Source organism: Schistocerca cancellata, chromosome 2 (genome assembly GCF_023864275.1).
Source record: "Schistocerca cancellata isolate TAMUIC-IGC-003103 chromosome 2, iqSchCanc2.1, whole genome shotgun sequence".
Lineage (NCBI taxonomy): Eukaryota > Metazoa > Arthropoda > Insecta > Orthoptera > Acrididae > Schistocerca > Schistocerca cancellata.
Genome location: NC_064627.1, coordinates 198,298,413 through 198,321,323, shown reverse-complemented (window position 1 = coordinate 198,321,323; position 22,911 = coordinate 198,298,413). Strand labels below are relative to the sequence as shown.

At 42.2% G+C, this 22,911-nt stretch overlaps 1 protein-coding gene across 1 annotated transcript in view; it reads right to left on the bottom strand.

Annotated features, from left to right (window-relative positions):
* LOC126161517 (diacylglycerol kinase eta) overlaps nucleotides 1-20,205 on the bottom strand; it is a 641,720-nt gene extending 621,515 nt beyond the window's left edge. The window contains exon 1 of the mRNA XM_049917424.1: nucleotides 20,201-20,205. The gene's annotated coding sequence lies outside the window, so the exon portion shown is untranslated. The remainder of the gene's footprint in view (nucleotides 1-20,200) is intronic.
* Between the last annotated feature and the right edge of the window lie 2,706 nt (nucleotides 20,206-22,911).

Here is a 22,911-nt window from a genome sequence, read left to right as displayed (position 1 = left end):
ATTCATTGTCCCAGGAAGGGGAAACTTTATTGACACATTCCTGGGGTCAGATACATCACATGATCACACTGACAGAACCACAGGCACATAGACACAGGCAACAGAGCATGCACAATGTCGGCACTAGTACAGTGTATATCCACCTTTCGCAGCAATGCAGGCTGCTATTCTCCCATGGAGACGATCGTAGAGATGCTGGATGTAGTCCTGTGGAACGGCTTGCCATGCCATTTCCACCTGGCGCCTCAGTTGGACCAGCGTTCGTGCTGGACGTGCAGACCGCGTGAGACGACGCTTCATCCAGTCCCAAACATGCTCAATGGAGGACAGATCCGGAGATCTTGCTGGCCAGGGTAGTTGACTTACACCTTCTAGAGCACGTTGGGTGGCACGGGATACATGCGGACGTGCATTGTCCTGTTGGAACAGCAAGTTCCCTTGCCGGTCTAGGAATGGTAGAACGATGGGTTCGATGACGGTTTGGATGTACCGTGCACTATTCAGTGTCCCCTCGACGATCACCAGTGGTGTACGGCCAGTGTAGGAGATCGCTCCCCACACCATGATGCCGGGTGTTGGCCCTGTGTGCCTCGGTCGTATGCAGTCCTGATTGTGGCGCTCACCTGCACGGCGCCAAACACGCATACGACCATCATTGGCACCAAGGCAGAAGCGACTCTCATCGCTGAAGACGACACGTCTCCATTCGTCCCTCCATTCACGCCTGTCGCGACACCACTGGAGGCGGGCTGTACGATGTTGGGGCGTGAGCGGAAGACGGCCTAACGGTGTGCGGGACCGTAGCCCAGCTTCATGGAGACGGTTGCGAATGGTCCTCGCCGATACCCCAGGAGCAACAGTGTCCCTAATTTGCTGGGGAGTGGCGGTGCGGTCCCCTACGGCACTGCGTAGGATCCTACGGTCTTGGCGTGCATCCGTGCGTCGCTGCGGTCCGGTCCCAGGTCGACGGGCACGTGCACCTTCCGCCGACCACTGGCGACAACATCGATGTACTGTGGAGACCTCACGCCCCACGTGTTGAGCAATTCGGCGGTACGTCCACCCGGCCTCCCGCATGCCCACTATACGCCCTCGCTCAAAGTCCGTCAACTGCACATACGGTTCACGTCCACGCTGTCGCGGCATGCTACCAGTGTTAAAGACTGCGATGGAGCTCCGTATGCCACGGCAAACTGGCTGACACTGACGGCGGCGGTGCACAAATGCTGCGCAGCTAGCGCCATTCGACGGCCAACACCGCGGTTCCTGGTGTGTCCGCTGTGCCGTGCGTGTGATCATTGCTTGTACAGCCCTCTCGCAGAGTCCGGAGCAAGTATGGTGGGTCTGACACACCGGTGTCAATGTGTTCTTTTTTCCATTTCCAGGAGTGTATAATTGAAAATACGTAGGATATGTTATTGCGAAGGTTTATTAGAATGTTGTGTAAAAATTTGATGTAGATCTGTCAAGAAGGTTTCGAGCTTTTTCGGGTTGCCGGCTTCGATTCCCGGCGGGGCCATAGATGTTAAGTCCCATAGTGCTCAGAGCCATTTGAGCCATTTTTTCGAGCTTTTTGGTAACAACTTTAAATGTTGATTCGGCTTTATATAGTAGTAAAGATTTGAAATATATATTTATATGCCACAGTATTAAAAATATGTGTTCTACATCTGTCCGAAGGTGTATTAGAGCTGTCGTGTATAACATTCATGTAAATTGGCGAAATACTTCTCGAGATTTTTGGTAATAACGTGAAGCAACGAGTTGTCCTTGTACAGTAGTACAGATTGATTCTAATCTATGAGTCCTTCGCGAGGAAAGTTTTATTCAGGGATTTAAAAAAAAAATAAACGGATTACTGCCTAAGTGCGGACACATAAAACTGGCCCGGAAAATACAGTGTGTCCATAATCGAATGTAGAAATTTCGACGCCACCGCGCGATTATCATTAGTCACGTCTTGCAGCAGCAACTACCACATGTTGAAGATATCGACCAGCTGCTTCGATGAAATATTGGGGGATTCACAAAATACGATCCGGTCGAAAACCTGAGAGGTGTATCTGCAGCCTCAACTTTGGCTTCGTCTACCTGTATCTGTGTTAGCGAAACAAAATTAGCTCTGAAACTAGGGGTGTGCATCCGACTTTCCGGCGCCAGGGTTAACGCCCACACGTCGGACGAGTTACGTTTCCCACAGCGGGTCTTCAAAGCCACTCCATCTGTGAGTCTTCAAAATAACGGGGAAACTACCCAGTATCGAGGGCCATAGCGTAGGCTCATCCCGTCATATCACTCTGTAAACAATACCTAAATTTAGCTCTAGCAAGTTCTTTTGTAGCTACCAGAGGAAATATGTGTTCCTTAGTCTGCATGGCGATGGAACGGCGCCAGACAGCTCTCGTCAGTGTTTGTCTCTGCGCCTCCGCACTCCACAATTTTCGAGAGCGTGACGACTATACGTACCCTGACAAAGGGGCCCTTAATACGAATCTGCCGGCACAGACGCTCGTGAGCTCCATTTTCACAGAGCGTGTGTGTGGGTAGGCTGCAGAACCTTACAAAGGAAGTGTTCGCTACCTACGTGGCGGCCGATAGACCGTCTCTAATAATAGCCCCCATCTATATGCTAGTTGGAAACTCTTTTCCATACTGGATGTATAAAAATTTGCCCTTAAGAAGTGACAGACTCAGCTATATTACTGTGAGAAAAAGGAGTATGATTATCGTATCAGAGCGCCTTTCACAGTGGTCAGTAAGATCCCTAGAGCTAGCTCCGACAGAAAATGTGTGGTACCAGCGCGGATGTCAACTCCGTCCCAGTTCTAGTATCCTGGATATCAAGGACCATTGACAACAGCTGTGGAGCAGCTTGTCCCAAGAGAGAGTGCAAAAACTTTATGGCACCGTTCCAAACTGAATCATGCATGCATACAGCCCGGAGTGAATGCAACGTCTTACTGATAAGTGGACGCATACTGTTGTCTTTCGACTAGATTTCGTAGTCACTGAAACGTTATCACATATCCCGTTAACCAGTGAAATTTCGTTTCCACATTCTCTTTTTCACTGATTTTGAGAGGCAGTGTACATCCGTTGTTGAGAAGTGCGCAACTCACATAATAACTGATTTATTATGAAGCTTGATCCTGAATCGACAGACTGTATATAAGACTAATGCAGGCAGATTTAAATTCGACGTAGCACTTGTAAGTAGGCTGTTTAGATTTTCTTACTGGTAACGCCACGTAGCGCTCTGTATGAAAATCACTGGCTGTGCTGTGTGCAGTCTGTGGCTAGTTTGCATTGTTGTCTGCCATTGTAGCGTTGGGCAGCTGGATGTTAACAGATTAAAATTTATGTGTGGCTACTTAGAGAATGAACCAGCTGTAAGAATGCGATGGGTCATTCACGATTGTCACAGTGAAGGAGAATTTTATCATGCCTTCCTCTCAGCATATTGGTCTCAAGCTACACAAGACCGAGTAAAACATAGTATCATAATGATGAAACTTTTCGAACAATCTGAATTTTCCAATCGTGTGAAATATTTTGAAGACATGTTGCACAAGAATCAGTACCTGTCAAACCCATACAGCCGCTCAGAACTCATCCGCATTTGCTTAATCAAACTACCTGAACATTTGCGACATATTATTTTGGCAGGACGTTGCAAAGATGACATTGAAGCTTTTCAGGGACTGTTACAAGAACTGGAAATCGACACTGACAATCGAGGAACGCGGAAACAGGAACACAACAATTACAGGTCACATCCGTCGCAATTCCGTGATTAAAGAAATAATAACTGGACAGGGCAAGGCTATTCTCACAACACAAATCGTGACCAAAACAGACACCACTCGTATGACAACCGTTGGAGATTAGTAATAATTACAGAGAAAGATCGCATTTCCGTAGTAATGAATATGACATAGATACCCACAGAAACAGACAATATGGTAACCAAAACAATTATTGTCATGGGAGACAGAATAACTTCAGACGCAACAGTTCAGAGCGCAGTTACGATTCAGGGAGACATTCTAGACCATGACCAACAAGAAGGAAATTACGGAATCTACCGTTATGACGACAGATGATATAATCGTAACAACAGACCAGAATTTAATCAGAACTGGCAGGTTTCAAACAGGGCAGGGCCCTCTCGACAAGGTGAATTCGTAGAAGTTAGACCTCCAAATCCCAGTAACGACGCGCGGCAACAAAGAGACAGACAATGACTCGCACCGCAGGCAGACACGTGCGCCGGCTGGCTCCGAGAAAAATAACATAGACGCTAACCTTGAGAAAAATTTTAGCATTCCTTACCGACATATACCACATGATAACTGCATTGAAGTTGAAACTCTGCGTACTAGGAAGAGTAAAGGTTTACACCACATTTCACTTGTAAAACCGTTTATTGAAAGATAATCTGCTTTTTAACTTTGTCTTTGCCATATAACTTTTCGCTTTACATTACTAGTATGCTTTGTCAGACTTAGAATCTGTTAACATGCAACAATGTTTGAAGTTAAATATCCAGTCAAGAACCAAGAGAACTTATTTAAACATAAATTACGAATGCATTGTTATTGTGAACAGACGACACAGTGTTATTGTGTGTGCACATTCTTGCTTGTTAGTTGCACAATTACATAACGACTATAAGGCTCACATACTTAGAACATATACTGCTAATGAGATTTTAATGCAGCATTTTGGTTTACTTGAAAATACATTCTGGATTTAAAGTACTTTCTGTGAGATACCAGATGACACAGTGGTTAGTTTATGTGACAGCTACACGATTTTATCACGACGCTACTAATGAGTGACAATTTACAATGTTGCTTTTGCGGTGTATCTGTTTTATATCTGCACAGTTTTTCTGAATTCTTCTGGAAAGTAAAACATGTTTTAGTAGTAACTTTTGTGGTATAGCTGCAAGGAGACAGCCTTTTCCGTAGCACAACAATACGTTACAGCACAGTACTTTCTTCATCACGGCAATAAGCGTAATAACTAAGATATCTATACGCAAAGCATTTCACTTTTGTTTATCATGAGGTAAGTACATTGACTTCTGCAGAACTTAGCTTTCGGAGGACGATAACTACGACACTTCCACAGAGATTATCTTACAACAAGACGCACAGTTTAGCGCTACAGTACACGTATTTCAGTGATTATTTTTGTACTTAAAACATTTATTTTTAAAGATATTTGAAGTACAACGATACAAAGGTTTTCTGTGATACATTTCATTCCATTGCTGTAATCTGTAACACCTGAGGGTATAATTACATTAATCCTTAGGGGTACACGCCTACTTTGTGTACCATGTGTTTGGCAAGCACCAGGAGCCCTAGCTAATATGGTATTTGCTTATACAACTTTACACATCGGTACCATATTTCTCTAACACATAAATTACACAGCTATCTGATCATTTAACTGAGAGACAAACTTTTTTTTTACTACATCAGTGACAGACGTTTACGTAATTACACAGTTGGATAACTTCACATTTATGAAACTGTATTTTGTCTGTACTTTGTGAACTGTTCATATTTTTTCAGAACCATTGTGATACTATGAGAGCTTTGAATGATGTATTTGGTATGAGATCATGATCTTTAAAGTACGTTTGAGGTAGATGACACTATTGAAATGAGCAGAGAATTTTTTTTAGGTTTTGACATTATTGCAGAAAGCTACAACGTTTTTGAAATTTGACTGAGGTGTTATGATGTTATTTTTACGACGACGATGTGTATTATGCTGTTGAGGTATGTTAATGATCAATAAGATGATGCTACCATATATGAGGAATTTGATTATGCTACGTATTTATTATGATGAAATATTGAAGAAGTTTCAACGAATACGTATATGAATAATGAGTAGTGGTTAGGGACTCTGATTTGTGGAAAAGGATGTTGGAAACCAAGAATTGTACTTTAAGAGTTATGAAATGTGTGTAAATGCGCGAATGCATCACAATGCCGACGAAAACTTTTTGAACACTGTTATATTTACAGGATTTTGTTTCTACACATTTGCAATGCAAATTCTCGACCTGTGAAATTTTTTATATGAGACTGTCACTATAATGCAAACTGGTGTCGTAAATATTTCAGTAAGGAAGTTAAGTGACCACCTTCACGTAATGAGTCAGGGGCACCCATCTGCACGACAGTAGACTGGAAAAAAGCCATTAGTGTGTGCCTTTCAGAGGCACAGGTGGAAAAAAAGGGGCCATTATCCTCACTATTGACATTCCTTTGTAGAAAGCATCGCAAATACGACACGCTCAAACTTGAAAACATATGATAACACTGTGGAGCTCTTAATTTATGATATTTACTGAAATGCCTAATGAAATGACGAGAAATATTTTTATGTCTATACACCTGATTATGACTACTGTCTTTCTAGTTGAGAGATTTTTTTTACTACCTTATGAAATGCCATATGGCTAATGAATGATGTTTCATGCCTTCCTTTGTACATATTTGCTCATTTTCTTTAATATCTAGTTTCTAGCTGCACTGTAGCATTGGTTATTATAAAATTTAATAGATGTACTAATATCACTATTTTCTGTCTACAGACCCAGTTAAGAATACGTTTATGATATACTTTCTTAGAAAAGAGAGCACAAATAGACATTTCCCTTCACAGGAATTGCATAAATAATTTTTTTAACAACTTAGTAACTTTCTTGCAGAGTAAGATTTTGTGATGCATCACTCTAGTGTTAAGATTTGACATAGGTATTAAACATGGCCCTTTTTACTGTAATATTTTTTCTGCTTGAGCTTTGTCATGTTTAGGTATAAGTTATAGCATTCGCTGCTGCTGTTTGCCATGCATAGTGCTACTGAATGTCGCTTTGTATTACTCTGTTAAGCCAGTTTTACTACTGATTTATTTTTCTTGTTGCTGCTCATTGCCTCATATTAGTTGTAATGTTGCATTTGCTTTGCTAATTTGTATTTATTGCTGCTTGATTTGCCAATTTGAATTTTTTGTCATTGCTGTTAGCGCTAATTGTTTTGTGCTGCTGCATTGCCTCGTCCCTTAGTATATATATCTGAGCTCAGTAGATTTAAGTTAGCTTAAGATGGGGTAGGCCATATAAGAGAACAAGTTGTGATGAATTGGAAAAAATGCTTTGAGAAGCTGTAAGAAAATGGTTTGGCCAAAAAAGTAGTGTACAGGGGAGAAAAACTATTTTTGAAAGTGGATGTGAACAGAATACAGTAAGCAGGCTTAGATAGGACTTTTTGAGAATAATTATGAACGAAGGGAGATCTTCATGCAAAATACTGCAGTAAAACAAACCCTGTCCTTTTCTTTTGTCTTATCCCTCTATGTGTTTGTGTACCCTTGTGTATTTGTGTTTTTCGTGTCTTTATGTGTTTAGCTGATGTCGTTATGTTGTAGAATTTTTCTAATAATACGTTATTTTCTTTGTAAAGATGTTTAGACATTATTTATTCTGTTTTGTTTTAATGCTCATGTGTGAAGTTGATGTTTCAAAAGTTATTCTGATCTTTTATGTATCTACGTATCTCATAATTCCTGTAACACTGATGTATATGTTTATTTCTACTGTTTTGTAAAGCCTGTATTACTACAAATGTTATCTGTATTATTATGTTTTTAATGATGTATTTTGTAACTTTTTTATTGTATTCTTATGTTATAAAATTGTAATTGACACCAGTTCATCAAATTAAGTAACTTGTAAGTTCCATTTCACTGCACACATTTCTGTTGGTCATGGTATATGGACAATATGTGAGAAGTAGGGACTGTTAGTGTTTGAACGTGTGTTAATAATTCAGCAAGGGACTGGATAACAGCATTGCTGGTTCTAAGGACAATTCCAAAAACTTAGTGAGTGCACAAGTGGTGGTTATGGACTTGCTATATTATCCGCAAGACTCTTCAATGGTGATTGTGCACCTGCACAGTCACAACAGATGGCTGCTGGCCATCTCTACAAGGACTACAGTGGGTCTGCATCTTTGATGACCCACCAATACCATTATTTCTACAAGGACTACAGTGGGTCTACACCTTTGCTGACTCACCTGTACCATTATTTCTACAAGGACTGCAGTGGGTCTGCACTTCCGGTGGCCCACCAATACCACAATCTCTACCAGGACTACAGTGGGTCTGCACCTCTGGTGGCCCACCAATACCGTAATCTCTACCAGGACTACAGTGGGTCTACTCTGTGATGACCTACCTACCAATATTCTTCAAAACTTCGAATGACTCTGCTGTGGGTTTGCTCTGTTGTGGACCATTACCTGTCTGCATGTCGAGAGTCAGCACTGTCTTTCCATTGGAAGGACAACACAACTTCTTCAAGACTGCATGGAAATCCACTACTTCCATGTGCATTTTCTTTTACTGCTCAGACTTTGAGAAAAACACTGTAATTTTACTGTGATGAACGATCAGGACTGTCTTTATGGACTGTGAGAAAATTTTAGCTTTTGACCAACATTGTATCAATAAGTGTGTGCATTTGATTTCTTTGTTATTGTAATTGTGAAAAAATTTTAACAAATATTTATTGGCCAGTGCCCAAAACAATTTGTAAAATCACTGGCTGTGCTGTGTGCAGTCTGTGGCTAGTTTGCATTGTTGTCTGCCATTATAGTGTTTGGCAGCTGGATGTTAACAGCGCGTAGCGTTGCGCAGTTGGAGGTGAGCCGCCAGCAGTGGTGGATGTGGGGAGAGAGATGGCGGAGTTTGTAATACTGGATATCATGAACTGCTATATACATTATGACTTTTGAACACTATTGAGGTAAATACATTGTTTGTTCTCCATCAAAATCTTTCATTTGCTAACTATACCTATCAGTAGTTAGTGCCTTCAGTAGTTTGAAACTTTTATTTAGCTGGCAGTAGTGGCCCTCGCTGTATTACGGTAGTTCGAGTAACGAAGATTTTTGTGAGGTAAGTGATTTGTGAAAGGTATAGGTTAATGTCAGTCAGGGCCATTCTTTTGTAGGGATTATTGAAAGTCAGATTGCGTTGCGCTAAAAAAATATTGTGTGACAGTTTAAGCACAGTCATGTATAATTGTTCTAAGGGGACGTTTCACACTGAGTGAGTTGTTATTCGGAGCACACCGATACCAACAAGAAAAAAAAATCTGCGAACAAAGCACATTGATATTATTAAACGGATAAACCAGTGACCGGGTCACCCAATACGACTAGCGGGTTGCGTACGTAACAGCTTTCAGAGGGTATAAAAATTCGACTTTCAGATTTCACATGATTATTGACTAAATATAAAAATTTAAAATTCTGTCATATTACATTGTTCAGTCACATTAACCATGCCGACTCCAATGGAGTGGAGAGCTGCGCTACGTTTCCATGGCGCGAAAACCCTGATGTAGGTAGTCCCACAGATTCTCGATGGGGTTCACTTCCGGGGAGTCTGGTGGCCAGTGGAGTACCATAAACACATTCTGGTTGTCTTCGAACCACGCAGGTACACTGCAAGCTGTGTGACACATTGCATTGTCCTGCTGGTAGATGCCATCGTGCCAAACAAAAACAAACTGCGTGTCGGGGGGACATGGTTTCCAAGGATAGATAAATACTTGTATTGATTCATTATGCCTTCCAGAATGACGAAATAATCCAGGCAATGCCACAAAAGATTCCTCAGGCCATAACACTCCATCCTCCGGCCTGGACACTTTGGAAGATCGTTGCAGGGCAGTACACGTGTATGGTCGTCTGACCGATGGGGCGTAAAAACGAGATTCATCTGAAAAAGGAACTTGTCACCACTCAGCGGATGTCCAGTTTCGAAAACGGCGTGCAAATTCCAGCCTTCGTCGTCGATGAACAGCAGTATGCAGGGGTGCATGCACCAGGCGTCTGGTGCGATACGTAGCAATGTTAGCTGAGAGGTTATTGAGGAGACACTGTTGGTAGCCCCTCGTTTGAGCCGGCCGGATTGGCCGAGCGGTTCTAGGCGCTTTAGTCTGGAACCACGCGACCGCTACTGTCGTAGGTTCGAATCCTGCCTCGGGCATGGCTGTGTGTGATGTGTTTAGGTTAGTTAGGTTTAAGTAGTTCTAAGTTCTAGGGGGCTAATGACTTCAGATGTTAAGTCCCATAGTGCTCAGAGCCATTTTTTTGAACGCTCGTTTGATGCCGGCGGTCAGTTGCTCAACGGTCTACCATTTTACCTTGCACGGCATACTTTAACCACGGCGGCACGCGAGCTCTTTACAAACTTAGCCGATTCGGAACTGCTTCCACTCTTGGCCCGAAAACCAATGATCATGCCCTTTTCGACGTCAGATAGATCGCTCTGCTTCCGCACTACGCCGAGACTTGACTGTTTTCCTCGTTCCCCCGACATGTTCTATATGCCTTCCTCTTCTAGTGCTGCCACCTGCCATTTGTGGGTGGTTATTTCACGTTGATGTCTCAACATATGTGGTGGCCACATTAATGTGACGGGATCGTGTATAACCTTGATGAGGTATAATACAGTCTTATATTATAGGTCTAACACAAACAAATTATGAAGTTAGAAACAGTATATGTGTCTTAAGGCAGCATAACTCATGGCATGCAATTTATCCTGCCTATATCCATCCAGAATTTGAGAATGAGAGCACTTAGCGACTTACAACAAACTTTGAACTCAATTTCAAATCTTTTCTAAGCTTATTGTCGTTTCAAGCCCCATAAAAATAATGAAAGGGACACAGTTTGTCGTTTAGCTTGTGTTAAATATTCGTTCTGTAAAACTGCAGCATGATCAGCTGTTTCATACATGGGAGTTCGATTTTTAATAAAGAATAGGGAAGGGAGTTATTGTTAGAATAATCTGGACGTGTGACGGTACTCGTTACGTACCTCTCATGTTTAGCCTAGTACAGCGATGACACACGAACTACAAGAATTTCTTTCCTAGTTTTGCACTTACGATTCCCGTTGTTGAAGGAAAATTGCCGGCAGTTTGATGGCATATTATTTTGCCATTTACGGTCATAGAAAATATGCATCTTACATTCAATTACATTATTTCCTTTCTTAAGTGCCTATAACAATTCTTGAGAAGCACATAGCCAACATACTGCGAAGCTATAACTGAATCGGGAGAGATAGTGAATGCGAGACTGACGCACGCAAACCTCACGAGTGGCATTCAATAAGTAATGCAGCACAATCTTTCATCGGACAGTTTGGATTGAAAAATTGCGGAATTGGTCATGGGACATCGTGCAATATTCACACTTCAGCCTCTACGGTTTCACGATGTTCAGATAGGTGCCGATTCTTCATGTAGCCCTCAACATGGCGTCTGTAACGGAGGTGCATTCCAAGCAGAGATTTGTCACTGAGTTTCTTTCGGCAGGAAACCAGAGCATCACAGATATTCATAGGCGCCTGCAGAATGGCTATGCTGGCTGCTCTGACTCTTTGGGCACTCAAAAGTTCTATATTTTAATTTTACCAGGGACTGGTATTATCTCACGCATTCTATGTCAAGAAAGAAGAAAAACTGAATTATTGGGAGCACTAGGTGTAATTTATGCTATATTATTAATTGGGCTAATAGGATTTATTGTATGAACATACCATATATTTACAGTGGAAATGGATGTTGATATGCTATCATACTTCACATGAGCAACAATAATTATTGGTGTACCAACACAACAACTGGCAGTGAACAAAAGCACGAGAGTTGTTGTACGAGGCGTATGTCATTATAAGATGGCAGAATAAATGGTCAGATTCGCATCTTACATGAGACCCTTACAAATCACAATGAGAAGGTGAAGATAACACCTAACTTAAATCGACAGTTATGAGAATATTTGCCCATCAATATGTAATGCAAAAAGGGATGACAGTCAGTTAACAGTAATTAACACACCATTACTATACAATGTATGTCTTTGAGCAGAAGGTAGAACAGGGAACACGAGTCAAGTCACTTTTAGTTTTGAAAAGCCAGTTCCACAACGGCGTAGCGAAGCCACGCTGAGGGCGTTACGCCGGCGACCACTTAAAGGGGTGGCAGGAAGGAGGACAGCGGCCCTGGGCCAGGTGATTCATGCTGGAGGGCCGCCTGTAGCGAGGGCATCAGTACAAGAGCAGAGAAGAAGCTTTAGAAAACTGCGTTTCGAAATTCCAATGGGATTCAAACAAAAGCAAGTGACGCATTTTCGTCCAGCGAGTGCAATACATGGAAAGGTCAATGTACTTTGCGACATTAGACTTGTCATGTCACCTCACACAGTTGTTATCAATTCAAGAATAAGCAAGCAAAAACAAAACCCCACCCTTACATCATTATTGCAACAAGGTTGAGCAAACCTGTCCAATCTCCTGTGTGCCGGCCGCACACGGCTGTGACTCGTGCAATTTTGGAACGTGTGGACACTCTCATTCCAGATGATCAAACACATCGCTGCTCAACTGTACATCTCTGTTGGTACTGCTGACACACTTGTCCACCAGTTGTGGTATTCAAAGGTGGATGCCTGCTGGGGTCCTCGCCACCTAACAGAAGACCATAAAGAGCTTCCATCTGTTTGGCCCATTGAAGGATGCACTCTACAGGAAGCAGTGCATGGGTGAAAGAGGCGGGGGGGGGGGGGGAGGATTTATAGATGCCATAGAGTGGTACCATATGAGAACACAAGGCCCCGCCCTCTAGTAAGTTGGCCCAAGGCCAAATGAACGGAAATGAGTGGGGAATAATGTGGTGTTTTGGAATCCTGAATAAAAAAACCTGCTTTCAGAAAAAAAAACTGTGTTGCATTATTTATTGAACGCCCCTCGTAATTCCATTTACCGCTCAACGAATGGATACTCAGTGCACGGTTTTGCGCCACATAGAAAGAAAGTGTAAAAAACCGAGACCGAAATCTAAAAACTGTTCTCGACATGCGGATTATTGAGCCGTAATCTGCGCCAAATATAAATAGGGGGGGGGGGAGGAGGGAGGAGAAGTTGCAACGAGTCGGTAATGAAACTCGGTCGAGTGCTCCGCTTTTGCGGGCGGAGGGTTTTTGAGACACTAGACAGCCCCGGCTGGAGTACTGGACTACTGCGCGCTCCGATCCGCTGCGCTTCCGAACCGAGAGGAGGGGGAGGGGACGGACCCGCCAGCGTTCTAGTAGGCGGGGACCGGAGCCTCTTTTTCCGGCACGCTGCACCCTTTTAAATTAAACTGCCGCGCGTTTTTATCGTCCATCTTTGAAACCACCGCACCAGCGCGCTTCGTCGCGACGCGCGCGAATCTCTCTCTGGGGACGGCCGCAGGCGGCGGCAGCCTGTAATCACCTCCAGCATCTGGAGCCTCCCTCCCTCCCCCTCCGCCACCCCCCCCCACCCCCACACACAGACACAGTGGCACACACGTCACTAGCAACGGGCTCTCACAGTTAATTACTGCCTGCAGGCTTTGAAAGGAACAATTGGCCGATTGAAAGCGTTCTTCGTCGCCGGTACGGCGCGTCTTTATTTCAGCGATGCCGTGTCTGTGTGTCTCTTTCATTCCTCGCCTTTATTTCCTTTTTCCGGCCCTTGTTCTTCTCTCTTTGCGGCCGTCGATGTACTGTGCGCCTCTTCGGCTTTCGCTAGTTTTGTTGACGAGGGACGGACTCGCACGATTGTAGCTTGTATCCTCGTTGAAGTGTTTCATCCGTGGAGAGCCAACAGATGACTAACAGATTACATACCAAATTTGCGGCTGGGTTAGCCACTACGTTAGTCGTATTATACCGTAAACTAGCTGACACGGCGAACTCTGTTCCGCCTTAAAGCCAATAAATGATCAGATTTTGGATGTTATGTTCAATTTTTTATTAGGAAATACAAATAAAAAAATTAAGTATTTTAATGATTCTTTATTCTTTATGTTTTTTGCTGCATAGCTTCCACTCTTCAATTAAGTACCTTGTGATACACGAAATTTTTTGTTTTGTTATCAGATGCAAGAACAAACAACGCAGATGGTCTTCCGACCCGTGAACATGCCACGTATAACTGACCACGTGAAAAACATGAATATTCCAGATTTAAACCACCTCTTCATCGTCCTCAAAATATCTTCCACGAGTGGCATCCTTTAATGGCACCAAAAAGTGGAACGAGGAGGCTAGGTGGATGCGGTAATATCGTACAACTCTGTTTTGCGATGTGTTCAGCAGTCCTCAGACTTGTGGTTGAGGAGCACGAAGTCGAGCGATACTAACGCGGCGCTCTTCACGGGCAATTTGTTGTTCTTCTTCAGTCCTTTCATTCCCAATGTTTAGTATCCATCTTGCATTACGGCTTTGTCCAGAAATACTCGATCGACTTGGCCGCGGCATTGTTAATGATGATTCAAAGAAAATACAAATTATTTCTTTAAATTTTTAATTAATGATATATACTGATACTTAACCATAGACGTTTAGCTGTCATTTGCGTTTTGTTATTCCATGCCAGATGCGTTTTTGTTATACCACGTTTTATAGCGGTCGAACGGGATAAAAAGTATCCTATGTCCGTTTCCTGGTTCTAAGCTACCTCTCTACCAACTTTCAGCCAAATCGGTCCAGCCGTTCTTGACGTATAGTGTAACTAACACGACTTTCTTTTATGTGTATAGATGCCTCGAAAAAAATGCCATGAACAGTAGGTGGAAGAAATCAGTGGTACAGGGTGGACAAAATCAAACTGGCCTTTCTAAGACAGAGGCGGAACTGAGCCTTGTTAACGAACAGGCGAACCGCCCATCACGGAAAACGTAGTGTCGTGCAAAAGCTGAAGCCTTCAGACGACCGTTCGTGTGTCAAGTTCTACCGGTGCTTTCTGAGTGCAGTCAGGGGAGGCTCGGCCTGTCAGGCTACGTTAGCTCACATAGTTGCGCTCTACCGAACTACGGTTCTGTACTTTTGGTATAGTACATACATGGCGTACTAAATGGTAGGATTATTGGTAGCTTTAATAGCACTGGTAGGAAAAGAAACACAAGTGCATTTATGAGAGAAGCTGGGAGTCGGCGACTTCTCTTTGTTTGTTTGTTTGTTTTGCACATAATTAGAACCGCACACCGTTCAGTGCCAGTCCATTGTGTATTTTATATCCTTAGCAAATACAGTACAAATTGCTTTTTATAAGTAATAAAAGTTAGTTGATCGCGCAAATTCTGCGCTTTTTTGCAACCCAAGCGATTACTTTTGATGCAACCACGGTTTATATGCACAAATATAATAAATATGTATAATTATTACTACTATTTTGTACTAAATACAACGTTCTACATCGTGAACAGAGACAAAAATTTCCTGTGGTTTTTGGTACGTGCAAAAGTTATTTACGAATAACATAAACATATTTTACATAGGTCCGACGAAGTATTGAAGTCTGATATGTTTTTGTTGTATGTTTTCTAAAATTTTGCCTGTTTTGGGGAAATGGCATTTTCTGGTGCCATATGATAAGCCTATACTTTTTTGTATTTTACTACAATATCCCCCTTATTCACACTAATAATCAACAATTTTCAAACAAAACTTGAATTAAACATTGTCAGTTACAATTTTGGTATAACTACTGTGAGGAGCCCACTTTTACGTGGAGCCCGATTTTGTAATATATTTCATGAAAAATGTCATGAAATGTTTGTCACATGTAGAAGACATGTGACACCACTAAACCAAAGATGTTGCCTGAGGGGCAGAATAGGGGCGCGCGGAGCGCGGTAGCAGTTGCCGTTGAACTCTGTTAAAGGTAGGACGTAAGACTTAAAGCTAGTAGCTAGCTGTGAGAATTCAGTTGTTGGTCTATGGACGCAGTATAATACAGTTTTGTACGGTAATGAAATTTTGTATATTTAGTTTTAAGCAAGCAGTAACGCAATGTGGATTTTGTCAATTCTAACAGTACTGACTCTTGAGTGTAGGAACTAAGTATTTTTCCACCAGAGTTAATGTATAGGCTGATTAGGCATACTCGATTGGTAATATTTTGTGTGTTTTGTAATCCTGATACAGAGAAGTTAAATTTTGGAACCTGTCAGACTTTTTGTCATGTAACAGTCCAAGTATTTTTAATCACGTCAGTAAGTGAGAATCGTAGAACAGTTGAGAAGTTCACTGATTTTGAAGTTAATGTAAAATGTTTCGTATCAGATTTTGTGAAGGTGAACCCTTATTTGGAATACAATTTTCAAACCGAAGCATTCGGTTCTTAGCATATCCCCTTATCAGTACCTCGTACTCTTATATGTCCAGTTTATTGGAACACAATGAATATTGTTTTTAAGAAATCATATTTCAATCAGAGCCAGAAAAATATTAATGTGCTAGAAGCAGAAAAGTATTAATGTTTGTAACAGCTTCATTGCGGGCAGCATTGCACAGCGCTGAGCCAATATAGAGTATTTTCACTGAACATTTGCAAGGTTATTCATTTATCAACTAATCTACCGACTTTATTTGTATGAAGCTATTTTAGGGCCAGAATTGCACTTGGCTGGGCCAAGACTGAATATTTTCTATGCTTACTGTGGAGAGAACAGAATACCAAGATTACATCCCTTGCGATTCAAAAACTAAGAAATATTTCTGTCATTGTTTATGTGCATAGGAAATTTTATCAATTTTTTGCACAGGGCCATAGAACTCAGTGCTCACGAGACTGAGTAAATTTCAGAGGGATTCACTTCATTATAGGCATTACACACTGGTTTTCCAGATTAAGTTGTTTAATTTTTTTTGGATTACAGTAAAACTGATTCTCAGTAAATTTCCGTAAGACAAACATTACGCATTGCATATTCTTTAACAAACAAACTTATTTCTTTTAAATGGACGTTACAGTAGTGTTTATTTTTGACTTGGTTTTGGTACTGACTGGAATCTATTTGAATTTAATAGAGTTTCTTTTGGGCTCGCGACAGAGGTTGCTGTTCTGTCGCAATTGGTGGAAGTCTTAATTACTAATGTGAAGTTCAGGTTCGTGTACCACTATTTAGGCGACTTAGTGGTTTACAGTAACTCAATTCAAGAGTAGTTGCTACATTTGGAGGAATTCTTGGGCGGTTATGGAAGGTGGGCCTCACGGTAAATCCTGAGAAGGTGGCTATTGCCTCTCCTTCGATAAAATTCGTGGGAAATATTGTGTCCAGAGAGGCGATCTCCATCGATCCTGAACAAGTGGCGGTTATAAATCAGATGCTTCGTCCATGTGATCTTAAACAGATTGCGCGGTTTGACGGGACGGAGAATTTCTTATGTAAGTTCCTTGACAGGCTCTTCCACTCCCAGACAGCTTACGCCAGTAGTGCGTATCAGTATCATGTGGTAATGGAAATGGTATCCATAAAAGCTTTCAGGTGTTCAAATTCCAAAATTAGTCCAGAAAATAGCAGCCAAAGTAGCTTTGTTGTTTGCTATAACCAAGTCGTTTATGGCGCACGATTCGTCCAGTTCTACAAATTAGCAAGTGGAGTGAACCTTGCCGCTTGCAGCGTTTAGCAGTTCTTTACACCGGGTTACGCCCGCCCTTGAAAAATTCAGAGCTTTACAGGTCGTGAGAGGGAGTTCGAAACCCGCAGAAAATTCCTCTTTCGAGTCACTGAGTGAGATTGTTGGAGACGAGTTCTTGCATAGTTCTACTCAGCCTTTATTAGTTGACAGTAGGGTTGCTTTGACTGATAGTAAAAACCTGTGTCTTGATTTCAGTCTCAGCGGCTGAGGAATATGTCCACACTAGGGTTTGTGGGATATCTTGCTTTTGTTCTTGGCCTCTGCAGCCGTTCTTCTCCTTATTTTTGGAGCAGCTATGCCCATAGACTTATAGGCCATATTTACAGGGGTAGGACAAAGGCATCCTGTAATGATCCTTCCTGTCTCTTTCAGAGCTACATCTACTTGCTCGCATGAGCAGAGATTCGCTAGACAGGAACCGCATACCCAGCGGTGGAAAAACAAGAAGGCAGATGAGACGCATGCAGACTATGGGTTCTGCTCCCCATCTCCTTTTGTCAGCTTTCGTGTTACGTTATTCCGGCTGCACACTTTCATTTTTGTTCTCACACAGTCTTCGTTGTAGGTAAGGCGGCGATGAAGCATAAATCTGAAATATTTCGGGATTTAGCGATGTGTGAAGGGATAATCATTCCATGCTACCGTAAGCTCTCGCTTTGCCTCTCTGTTGCGCAACTGGGAAGCACGAACTTGGATCTTTCCAAGGTTCAGATTTAAATTTTTGCTGTATGTTCTTGACTGCCTCCAAAATTTTAATTTTGAACTGAACGGTGATGTCTGCATCATCTGCATCGATAAACGGACAGGTGTCAGGTTTGATCAGTTGGTGCTTGGTACAAATATTAAATAGTAGCGGGGCGAGAATATTCCCTGGAGAACGTTGTTTTTAAGATCCGCCATCGACTCCTCTTTGCTTATAGGGTAAGAAAGAATCGTCTGTTTTCTTATAAGCACTGCATGAATTGTACCAGTCTACAATCTTTCATTGGATTGTATATTTCTGTTATCCGTTTCTTAAGACTGACTATATCGTTGGCTGCTGCGAGCTACAAAAGGTGCGACTGTGATCTGCTTTCGTTAGAATTCATCTTTTGCATGTTGTGTGAGATTCAGGATTTGATCGCAGAATGAACTGTTGAGACGATAGACTGCTTGTTTTCTAATAATGGCTCGATCAGAATGGACTGAATACTTTGTAAAGTGGACATAGAAGTTTTCTGAATCTGTAGTGTTCTTCTTAGGCTTTAATATCGCAATATTATTTGCACCTTTCCAGACTTTGCGAATCCATTATAAAGTATTTATTACTTTCATTACTGGACGCCATTACGTATAAAGCATCTAGAACACATCGTCAGCGTCGAGCAATGAACGCGTTGGTGTTAGTTGGGAAATAAATGGAGCGACATGTGGCGCAGTGTGAATTATGGATAGATATGGGCCAAACTATTATTTTATATCAGACACAGCGATTAAAATTATTTGGCTCTGTAGTTCTGAAGATAAAGTGGTGTACGGGGTGCTTTTTGTACCGCAGCTCGAGTGTGACGAAAAAAATACTGTTGCTACCCGCCGGTTCATTCAAAAGCTATAAAAATTGTTTTGTACCATTTGTTAAAGTAAAGTGGCAGAAAATGGTATGTCACCACAAACTGAGCATGAATTAAACCAGTAATCAGCAAATATAGCGGTGGAAATGTGCAGTTGTACTGAAGGTAACGCACCAGTTCAGTAAAACTGAAATCTTCTACAACAGAAAGAGTTGAGATTTTTTACCATCGGTTTCAGCGCTTTCTTTTTTCGTATTACTTTCACAGGTATCTTTACCTATCCTGATAGATTTATTTGCCTTCACTTCTTTACAGAAGGGCTGTCAGACTACACAAAAAACGGGCCTGTATCACTTTGCTGGATATTTTTACACTGTTGACGCGAAGAAAAGGTAAATGATGGTGAAGTAACCTGCGGCAGATGTCGCAGTTCTGACTGAAATAAACTGTCGTTGGTAGATCGATGTTTGGTTACGAATTTTTGTTAAATTTGCTGTGCATGCTCCTTTGAAATTACACGTTGCTTTGTTTCCTGTGTTTTTGTCTGTTCCATGATGATTGCACTACACAATGAGGGAATGTGCTGAATTACTCTCAATGTGAACTCATACGAAGCCGGCCGGTGTGGCCGGGCGGTTCTAGGCGCTTCAGTCTGGAACCGCGCGGCCGCTACGGTCGCAGGTTCGAATCCTGCCTCGGGCATGGATGTGTGTGATGTCCTTAGGTTAGTTAGGTTTAAGTAGTTCTAAGTCGCAATGGACTAGGCGCGCCAGCTTCGCGTGCCTACGTCAACCAAGCGATTTTGTGAACTTCTCTATGACGACTCCAAAATTTTTTCACAGCTCTATGGGCGGCTGTTGTCTTCGCCTAGAGATTACTGTCCATGGAAGCATTGCTAATGTCTACCAATCCTCGTAAGTGCTCTAATTCATGGTGGTACATCTGCCATTTCAAATTAATTCATCAATAAGTGATAAGTTTTGACTGTAGCAGCACTGCCTGAACTTGCAGACCCTATATCCATATAGAAACCTATAAATTTCTTCTGAGAATCATTGTGTTGCTTCGAATTCTATCAATAGCTTACTCTGAATCGATGTCGTAAAGTTATCCCCGTGACAGCGGAGACATCCTCTCACGGTACCTTGGCACTGGAGAATGTCCTCAGCCGTAGTGGCTTACCTGAAACAACGAGAAACAATTTGATGTAGTGCAAGAGTCAACATCTCCATCTATGTTTACAACTACGCTATGTAAAATATTCTGAAGCGCATAGCAGCGGGTATTTCGCATTCGACCTTTTATTAAGACATTTTCTCGTTTCATTCATGATTGGAGCGCGGGAAGAATAATTGATTAAAAGCCTCACCACACGGTGTAATTTGTCTAATCTTGTGTTCATAATCACGACGGGAGCTGTACGTAGTGGGCTGTTGTATTTTGCCAGATCCAAACTTAGCGCAGTTCTTAACATTTTTGTGTAGTACGCAATTTTAGGTTTCTGAATTTTGCTAGCAACTTTCGAATCTTTCAACCACTTTGAAATCTTATCAAGCTCTGAGCGAACATTTTTGCACCACTTTGCAAACAGTACTTCATTATACATGACTGCATCATCTGCGAATAGTCGGAGATTACTATTAATATTGTCTGCAAGGTCAGTTTTATACAACATGGTCACTGTTATACAACATGAACAGCGAGGGTCGCAAAACACATTGCTGGGCCTCACCCGACGTTGATTTGATATCTCTCGACGAACTTTCATGTAAGGTAACTTTTTGCGTCCTCCTACCAGGAAATCTTCAATCCAGTCACAAATTTCGCATGCTAACCCACACATTACAATGGTACCTTAGACACTAAACGTACGTGTGGTACTGAGTCAAATGCTTTACAGAACTCAGGCCGTACTGCATATATCAGGGTGCCTTGTTCATAATTTTCAGGACGGGAAAAGCGCGAGTTGGGTTTCAAATGGCCCATGTTTTGAGAATCCATGCTCATTAGCTTGGAAGAGGCCACTCAGACAGAAATAACTCATTACATTTGAGCTCAGAGTATGCTCTTAGATTCTACAACAAATGTATTGGACTGTAGTTATGCGTATCGCTTCTCCTGCTGCCCGTTTCCTAGATGGATCTGTGCTTTCTTCCAACCATTGGGCGCCTATTTCGGTGGAAGGATGTATCGTATATTATGGTTGAAAGAGGGACTGCCTCATGCGCAAATCAACCGTTCTGTCTACAAAATTATACTTCATGATAACTGCCTGGTTGCAGCCAGTAAAGCAACATGTATAAGCAAATAAAAGATGGGATATCATGCCATTACAAAGACTATTAGTGGCTCTGAGCACTATGAGACTTAACTTCTGAGGTCATCAGTGCCCTAGAACTTAGAACTACTTAAACCTAACTAACCTAAGGACATCACACACATCCATGCCCGAGGCAGGATTCGAACCTGCGACCGTAGCGGTCGCGCGGTTCCACACTGTAGCGCCTAGAACCGGTCGGCCGACTATTAGTTTTAATCTTACTTCATTCTACATAATTTAGGTAAAAAGATAGGAAATAAAAAAAATAGTAAATTTTTGCTTGGTGGATACCACGATCAGCACGACCCCCTCTTTCATCCACGGTTTCGGGAGAACAACGGCTCAAACCCTGACCAGCAGTCCTGACTGAGGTTCTCCATGATTTCCCTCCATTAACCCAAAATATGGGCTGCTTCCGTTGAAAGGGCACAGCTGATTTCCTTCCCTGTACTTCATTAATCCGTCTCTCATGACTTCATTGTCGGCTAGATATCGTGTAACCTGAGTTTCTGCAGGCATATAAATTCAAGCAACTTACGGGAATGCAGCCGGGTAACGCCTTCGACAACCGATGACATTTACACAGGTGCACACACCGTCATTTCAATGCACAAATGCAGCAGGGAAGAGCTATGAAGGGGAACTTCACAACTTCCGTATTGAGAGCATAGCCGCAAAGATCACACACACACACACACACACACACACACACAGCGTAAATACTAAAACCAAAAACGAATCGTTGGTTATTAAAGTTCACTATCGACAACTTCTAATGTTGGTCATCTTTGGTTGTGTGGTGGCACTTCTGTCTACAGTATGTGTGTGCATTAATATATATATATATATATATATATATATATATATATATATATATATATATATGTGTGTATGTGTGTGTGTGTGTGTGTTTTATCTTTACGGATGTTCTCTGCATACTGAGGTTTTAAATTCCCTTGCACAGTGGTTCTTTTCTGCAGTTTTGCCTTGAAAATTACATCGGCGGTTGTCGAAGACGTCACTCGGCTGCATTTCAGTACGTTATTTGAACACTGTCGTCACATGCGCCACCGAAAAACGTTCCTCTATTGCCCTGAATTTCCTATAAAACCGAAATTTAGGAAGCGTACATACAGGCAGTACAGCATCCTCAACTGAATATTTTCGGATAAGGAACTAATGGTCTGAAATGAGATTTCTGGCGGCACGACGTCTTGAGTGAGCAGTGCTTGTGTGTTTGTAACCTTCTTCTGTTTCTAACTGTCTGCTATAGGGTACATCCACCAATCGCAGTTAGTGCGTGTCTAGGGCACTGTGACCAGGGTGACCTACGTGAATAGCATGCTACGACCCATAGGCCATACCCTTTCTGCACAACACCAAAGACGCTATTTTTCAGCAAGGCAATGCACGACCACATGTTGCTGCACGTACACGTGCCTTCTTGGTGTCACAGGCTGTCATCCCTTTGCCCTGGT